The following is an 8,335-nucleotide window of genomic DNA, read 5'->3' as shown; positions in this document are numbered from 1 at the left end:
TTTCACCACTTTTTTCTGCAAATGGCAAAGGCTAAAAAAGAAGGAAACCAGTTTTCTCAAATGAACGAAATGAGGTTTCTGTGGTTTTAAAAAGGCACACTCACTCAATCACTCACTCATTCACTCACAAGTGCAGCAAAATAACCTCTGGAGAATCCCACAGGTCAGTCAATCATAATACTGAAAAAAGATCCACTATTTAAAATAAGCTGACAGCAACAGCCACCACAGCACCCCTGGCTGATTTTAAGACATGCAAGCTGCTTTTTTGACATATGCCCAAGTTATTGATCCAGACAAAAATACAACCCGAGAGTATATAATATACTCCAGAGCAATCCGGAATGTCACATTCCATTAGCAACACACCATATCAGAAGGAGGCATTTGTACATAGATGTGTTTGTGCCCAGAGATCTTCAACTGCCAGTAGTATGGAATAAAAACAGTAACAACATTGTGGCTTATTCTGTCATGAACAAAAGTGTGAACATCATCTCTCCCTTGTAACCCTACATTCCTGGAAACCTCAGGTGTTAAAAGTTGAGATTTCCTTTAAATATGATTCCATAGAAATATGTGGAAGATACGTTGTGTAAGTGGCATACAAAAAAAACCTCTCTCAGCCCATATTTAGAGTCTTTTATATGCTTAGTTGGGACGCGGGTGGTGCTGTGGGTTAAACCACAGAGCCTAGGACTTGCCGATCAGAAGGTCAGCAATTCAGATCCCCGCAACGGGGTGAGCTCCCGTTGCTTGATCCCTGCTCCTGCCAACCTAGCAGTTCGAAAGCACATCAAAGTGCAAGTAGATAAATACATACCACTCTGGCGGGAAGGTAAACGGCGTTTCCGTGCGCTGCTCTGGTTCACCAGAAGTGGCTTAGTCATGCTGGCCACATGACCCGGAAGTTGTAGGCCAGCTCCCTCAGCCAATAAAGCGAACTGAGCGCCGCAACCCCAGAGTCGGTCACGACTGGACCTAATGGTCCGGGGTCCCTTTACCTTTATTATATGCTTAGTTGGCAAATTCAGAGATAGCATACCTCTAAATACCAGCTGCTGGTGTTGGAGAATGAGGGCAGATTATTTTTTCTCAGTGCCCTGATTGTGGACTTTTTGGCCACAGTTGGGGGAAATAACCTTCCTCTGTTTCAGGAGGCTTATTTTTTATTGGACCACTCTTGATCACTCAGTGTATGTTCTGAAGGCACATGAAGCCACTGGCTAGCTGAAACTCAGCAGGTCTGACCAGTGTCTGAATGGGTGACCATATGGGAACCACTTGTATGCCCACGTGACATTGGTACCATGATTAACTTAAGAGCAGAACATATGAAGAGCCCATTGGATCAGACCAAAGGTCCATTTGTCCAGCACCCTATTCTGAGAGTGGCCAGCCAGATGTTTATGGAAGGTTCCAAGTCCAACATAACATTCCCCTCTTGTTATTCCTAGTAACTGATATTCAGAGACAGAATACCTTCACCAATGGTGGGAGAACATCACCACTATGGCTAGGATCTGCTGAGTCCAACCCTCCATGAATTTGTCCAAACCTCTTTTAAAACCATCCAGGTTGGCCATCATTGTACTTTGCAGGAGGAAATTCCAGATGTTTGTATAGCAGTTGGGTATTTGCTTAACTTGTGATGCATTTTTATCTACAGTTCAGATATCTCTGTTTCTGATATTGTTATGGACATCCCAGGTGAACAAGGTTTTTACAATTTATTTGCAATGCAAGAATGGAGATATGAATTGCAGTGAGACTTGTAGTCACCTAAGTATCGCAGAGCAGCCATCAGACTAATTCATTTGAGCTGCAGAACATGGAACGATATATACTTTAAAATATTGTATGCATCCTCTTTCTACCATGAAAATCCAAAAGAGGAGAGCGAGGAAAAGGAGGAGGGTTTCAAGGATTGGTGGTGCTATTGAGTAAAGCAGAAATAGAGCAGTCCATTTTCTATGTGGCAGTACCGACGTAACAAGTATTAGCACGGTTTTCCCTTCTACAGACATAAACAGCCATGTGACATAAACAACACTCTTGACCTTCACAAGAAAAGAGGGAGAGGAAAGACATGCATGAGATGTGGAAGAAAACATAATGGATCTATAGTGTGATGTACCAAAGTTGATGCTGTGAGTGCTTTTGCCTTTTGCTTTTATTTCTTTTTTTCAGCAAAGAAAATGAGTTTGATATGGTCCAGTCGAGAGTCAGGCTGCCAGATAGGAACATACTTCCCTGTGACTGGAGAGCCCTTCAGACATTATTTCTATTGTGCATTCATGAAGGCTTGTGCTCAAGATAGTTTGGGGGCTTTCAATACTGTTTGTGCCTGGAAAGGTTTTAGGGCAGGCCTTCTGTGTCATTTGCAAGTAGTGCATGTCCCATAGCTTCCTGATGAAAGCATGTAACTTTTCATATGGCAAACGTTCAGGGGTGGGTTAGTGGATGTCCTGTTTTTGATGTGCTATAGTACAAGAGTACCCATCCAGATGGCAATAATATGGTAATTTTGGGAAAACACTGCAGAACAACTAAGAAAGTTGAAGGATGTGTGGACGGTTCAGTATACACCACTAAAACAATATTAATGGCATTTTGAAGAATATACCCATAACACAACAACAAACCCAGCAGGCTGGAAGGATCCTGGGTGTTTCTCATTCTGGTAAGTCTTACATTAGTTTAACTGACTCTATGCAAGTCATTCTAGGAGCCTTCTTGCATGAAGAATAGGGTATAAATGCTCTAAATAACCTAGTGCAGGTTGCCTTTCCAACCAGTCTCAAGGAAAGCAGATCATTTGAAACTGACTACATCATTTGAATTCCTGACACATTAATTATCATATATATAAATTCATGGTCATCCTTCATGGAGCTCAGAGTATCAGTCATGTTCTCCTCTCCTTTGATCCTTACAATAGCCCTGTGATCCTTACAATAGCCCAGAGATTACAATAGCCCATCCTTACAATAGACCAGAGATAATGACTATCCCATGGTGACTCAGTGAGTTTCATGGTACCTGGTGAATTGACCTTTGATAACCATGGCCTTAGGCAGTGATATGCTGAAAATTACTCTCATTGTCTTCTGACCTGACCATTCTCCTTCAATCAGTGAGTGGGGGGGTGTAATTGAAAATTCCGTTTGATAATTATCTTTTTTTTAAAAAATAATATTTATTAAAGTTTTAAATATTACAAAAAGAGAAATATATAATTCCAAGTTAAACAAAAACATAACAACACATCACAGTAAAAAAAATAAAAAACAGAAAAAACAGAAAAACCGAAAAATAGAAACAATTAAAAAAAATACAACAAACCTTCCCATAACTTATCTTTCATTTACTTGTTTCCTTGACCTCCTCACACCTCCTTTTTTTGTATTCTAGTTCGGTTAGCTATTTCAGCAAATCCTTTCCATGTTTCCCAATTTTTATCCTATAATTTATCTTAATATAATGTAACTTTACCTTTCCTCCTTTCATCCATTAACAATCTATTTTTACTTAATCCTTTATAATATTTCCACTAAAGCCACATAACTTCATTCCAGCCTCCTTCTAACATTCCTTAATTTTACAATGTTTCTGTAAATAAACTTTAAATTTCTTCCAATCTTCTTCCACCGACTCTTCTCCCTGGTCTCGGATTCTGCCAGTCATTTCCGCCAATTCCATGAAGTCCATCACCTTCATCTGCCATTCTTCCCGGGTGGGTAGATCTTGTGTCTTCCAGTACTTTGCAATAAGTATTCTTGCTGCTGTTGTAGCATACATAAAGAAAGTTCTATCCTTCTTTGACACCAATTGGCCGACCATGGCCAGGAGAAAGGCCTCTGGTTTCTTCAGAAAAGTATATTTAAATACCTTTTTCATTTCATTGTAGATCATTTCCCAGAAAGAATCCTTGGGCATTGAAGGTGAAAGAATGTGGCTTCAGTCTCTTTACATTTCCAACATTTATTATCGGGCAAATGGTAATTTTTTGCAAGCTTGACTGGTGTCATGTACCACCTGTATATTTTCTCTTAAGTTATTACATGCCGTAAATTTCATACCTGTGGTCGATAACTGTTCCCAGTCAGCCATCATAATATTATGTCCCACATCTTGTGCCCATTTAATCATAGCTTATTTCACCGTTTCATCCTGAGTGTTCCATTTCAACAGCAAGTTATACATTCTTGACAAGTTCTTACTTTTGGGGTCTAACAGCTCTATTTCCAATTTTGATTTTTCCACCTGGAAGCCAATTTTTTTGTCCAGATTGTATGCCTCCATTATTTGATAATAATGGAGCCAATCCCGGACTCTATTTTTTAGTTTTTCAAAACTCTGTAGTTTTAATCTATCGCCCTCTTGTTCCAGAATTTCCCAATATTTCGGCCATTTGGCCTCCATATTGAGCTTTTTCTGAGCCTTCGCTTCCATTGGTGACAACCACCTTGGGGTTTTATTTTTGAGCAAGTCCTTATATCTTATCCAAACGTTAAACAGTGCTTTTCTGACAATATTATTTTTAAACGCTTTATGTGCTTTGACCTTATCATACCACAAATATGCATGCCACCCAAATACGTTGTTAAAACCTTCTAAATCCAGCACGTCAGTGTTTTCAAGAAGCAACCATTCTCTCAGCCAGCAAAAAGCGGCTGATTCATAATAAAGTTTAAAGTCTGGCAGGGCAAATCCACCTCTTTCCTTAGCATCAGTTAGTATCTTAAATTTTATTCGAGGTTTCTTGCCCTGCCAGACAAATCTAGAAATATCTCTCTGCCACTTCTTGAAACAATCCATTTTATCCAGAATTTGTAATGTTTGAAACAAAACAGCATCCTAGGCAGTACATTCATTTTTATCACAGCAATTCGGCCTAGCAATGATAGCTTCAGATTTGACCATATTTCTAAGTCCTTTTTCACTTCCATCCAACATTTTTCATAGTTATCCTTAAATATGTTCACATTCTTGGCAGTCATATTGACCCCTAGGTATTTCACTTTCTTAACCAGTGTTAATCCTGTCTCCTTCTGAAACCTCTCTCTCTCAATCACAGTTAGATTTTTTCTCTAACACCTTAGTTTTCGTTTTGTTCAACTTAAAACCCACTAACTGACCAAATTCTTGAATTAGTTCCAGTACTCTTTTAGTACTAGACTCTGGCTCCTGTAATGTCAATAGCAAATCATCAGCAAATGCTTTCAATTTGTACTTTTTAGCTCCGACTTGTATACCTTTAACCAATTGGTCCCTTCTAATCATGTTTAAAAGAACCTCCAGGACCGATATAAAAAGCAATGGAGGGATTGGGCAACCTTGTCGTGTTCCTTTCTGTATCCCGTTTGATAATCATCAAAGGGAAGAAGAAAAATGGTGAAATTGATGTGTGATGGGTTTCTGTTGTGCTTATCATACCTTTGATGTGGCCAAGAGCAGTTTGTGAGTGTCTATTTCTTCATTTTATGAATCATCTCTTCAGTGGTTTGCACTCTGCAGCCTTCCTGGGTGCCCACACTTCAATTAAATCCCATGGAAAGGGGTTAAGCAACTCCTTTCATGAGTTTTGTCCCCCTCCATATAAGGTAGTGTGGGTAGCTGAAGAGGCTTCTAAGTGCTGGAGACATTTTTTCTAGAAAAAAAACACACCACCTCACAATGATAAGGTCAACTCGAAACACCACACCCACCAAGAAACCAAATAAAATATGGCATGGACGAGGCAGAAAAATGGAAGCCCTTTTCTCAGAGCATGACACTATACACTTGCCGATGCAGTCTGGTGACTTCACTGGCTGTGCAATGGCATAGATGGTTGGTCAGAGAGACATGGTGACTAGCTGTCCTATGGCCAATTAATGAATGGTTAGTGGAATGCATGATGTGTCACCTCTTCATATCCACTACCTGAGCCAGGTTGCACAGAATTACTCATGACAGGGATGTCCCTGCTTGCATTATCATTCTTGTTTCTGATATTTTGAATGGTTTCTTCTTGGCATTTGGCCACCTTGTGGGGTTTTTGAATGGGATGTCAAAATATCAATGTAATCATCAACCACCATTTCCTTCCCTTTGGCCTATGCCATGTGAAACAATGCAGTAGCCTTGGGTGGGTAGGTGTGGGATCCCTCCAACTTAATACATCTTAATAAATCTATTATAAGTACGTAAACAAATTGTAATCCCACTAGCAACTTTTATCAGCAATTAGCATTTCTTCATCTCTTTAAAATGCATGTCCTGGAAGATAAAAGAATACAATTAAGAAGTACAAGCAAACAAGGACTTTTATTTACATCCAGTTAATATTTCTGTCACAGATAATTACGGAGCTTAATGAGAAAAATTTGTTCCATTAAAGAAGTACAAAATAAATACTGTTCATGTAAGTGGCAGATCTCATCCTTTGAAAAGGGAAGACCCACATCAAATGTGCTCATGATATGCTTTGCTTGACACCTCAGAGAGCAATGTTATTTATTTATTTATTTATCACTTGATTGTATTAAAAAAATCCTGCAACTACTTTACAAAAATATAAAACAGTACACTGAAATTATCAATGAAAGAATTTTAAAAAGGTATTTTTTAAAAATGGGAAAAGGTGATTAAAATCAACAGTAGCTGAAAAAAAAATTAAAACCCATGTAACTTCTACATATCTGAATAGGCTTGCCTAAAGCAAAATGTTTTAAACAGGCAATGAGGAGAATACAGAGAAGATGCTTTCCTGATGACAATAGGCAAGGAGTTCCAAAGTATAGGTGCTTCCACACTGAAAGATCAGTGGCTTAGAAGTGCAGAACAAGTACCTTCTGCATTGCCAGTTCTGCAGATTGAATCAATCAAGCGATCTCACAAGATTAGATTTGTTACACTTGAATTGAAAAGGTCAGCTTTCCCAGAAAAAATAATAATTAAAAATCGGCATGGACATTTTAAAAAGTAAGAGTCAATACATATCTTAACCCCAATTTAAATGGAAAGTTTTTAAAAATATTGATTCAGTTATCAATTTTTATCAGTTCCTTCCTCACAAAGGAGCCCAGGACAACAAGCACATCAACAGTGTGGGGGTGGGGAGGGAAACATTTAACAATCCTCTCAACCACTGACCTCAGAATTGCCAGGAGGAGTGTCTTTTAACCATCAAATGCCTGAGGCAAAAAGGAATAAAAAATGAGGGATACAGGCACACCTCACTCGAGAGGGCATTCCACAAAAAGGGCACTGCCCCTGAAAAAGCCCTGTCATGGGTCACCCTCCAACAAGGCCTCACCAGCCAACCGCAAGGTCCAAGATGGCTGATACTTGAAAATACTTAAGGAATTAGGAATTAATGCAGTAGACTAGAGGAGAGGATGATGATGTGGAAAACAGAGTTATCAAAGGTCATCATTCTTTGTACACAGCTCAGAAACCTGAAAGTGTTTAAAATTGCTGGAGTTTGAGGATAAAATTATTCTGTCATGATTTATGACTTCTTTGCTCCCAAGTGGAACCTCAGTGGTAGCTCCAAAGCAACATGATTTTTCTTCCATTATCTTTTGTGAATGGCTAGTATAGACCTCAGAACTGTGCAGAAGAGGAAATAAAATGAAATAAAGCATTTATTCTCCTCCTCTGTCCCTGACTGGTTTGTGATGTGTGAGGGAAGAATGAATTTATATCTTTACTAGTCTCATGTGGAGATTATTTTCCTATTTTCTGTTTTCTACAAGTCATTTCATTTACTGTAATTTTTGAAATGAGCAAAATGACATTTGTCAAAAATTCTAGTCTAGACACACTGAGGGAGAAAAATGCCTTTTGTTTGTGGTAATGACCTATCAGAAAGCAAAAGAAGAAAGAACATTAAATGGATAACATCCAAATTGCTTTCTGGGGATTACGTAATTCTCTTTTGCTCCCATTCACACACACAAAAGGAATCAATCAGTCACCATTGCCAAAGGTCAGCAATCATGAGTACTAGCAGTCACCTGGTTAGTCCAGATTCATTGCTGGTTCTGTTGTCTATAACTACAGTTCCTCAACACTGCTCCATGCATATTGATGCAGTTATATTTTTACTTGGGATGTCAACATGGCAATGGAAAATTAAGAATGGCTACATGATCCGGGACTAAGGGTGCCATAATATAGTTCCCATGTTAGGCAGAAAAGCTTGAATATCAAAACAGATGGATTGCTAAGCTGGTTAATTTTCTTGAAGCTTGATTTCTGTTCTGCACCTACACTGGTGAAAGAGAGTTGAAAACTGTACCTCCAGCAGTGCACTACTCTTTTTTGGAGTGATTTATTCATCAAC

The sequence above is a fragment of the Podarcis cretensis genome, assembly GCF_951804945.1.
Source record: "Podarcis cretensis genome assembly, chromosome: Z".
Taxonomy (NCBI): domain Eukaryota; kingdom Metazoa; phylum Chordata; class Lepidosauria; order Squamata; family Lacertidae; genus Podarcis; species Podarcis cretensis.
This window is presented reverse-complemented; position numbering follows the sequence as displayed.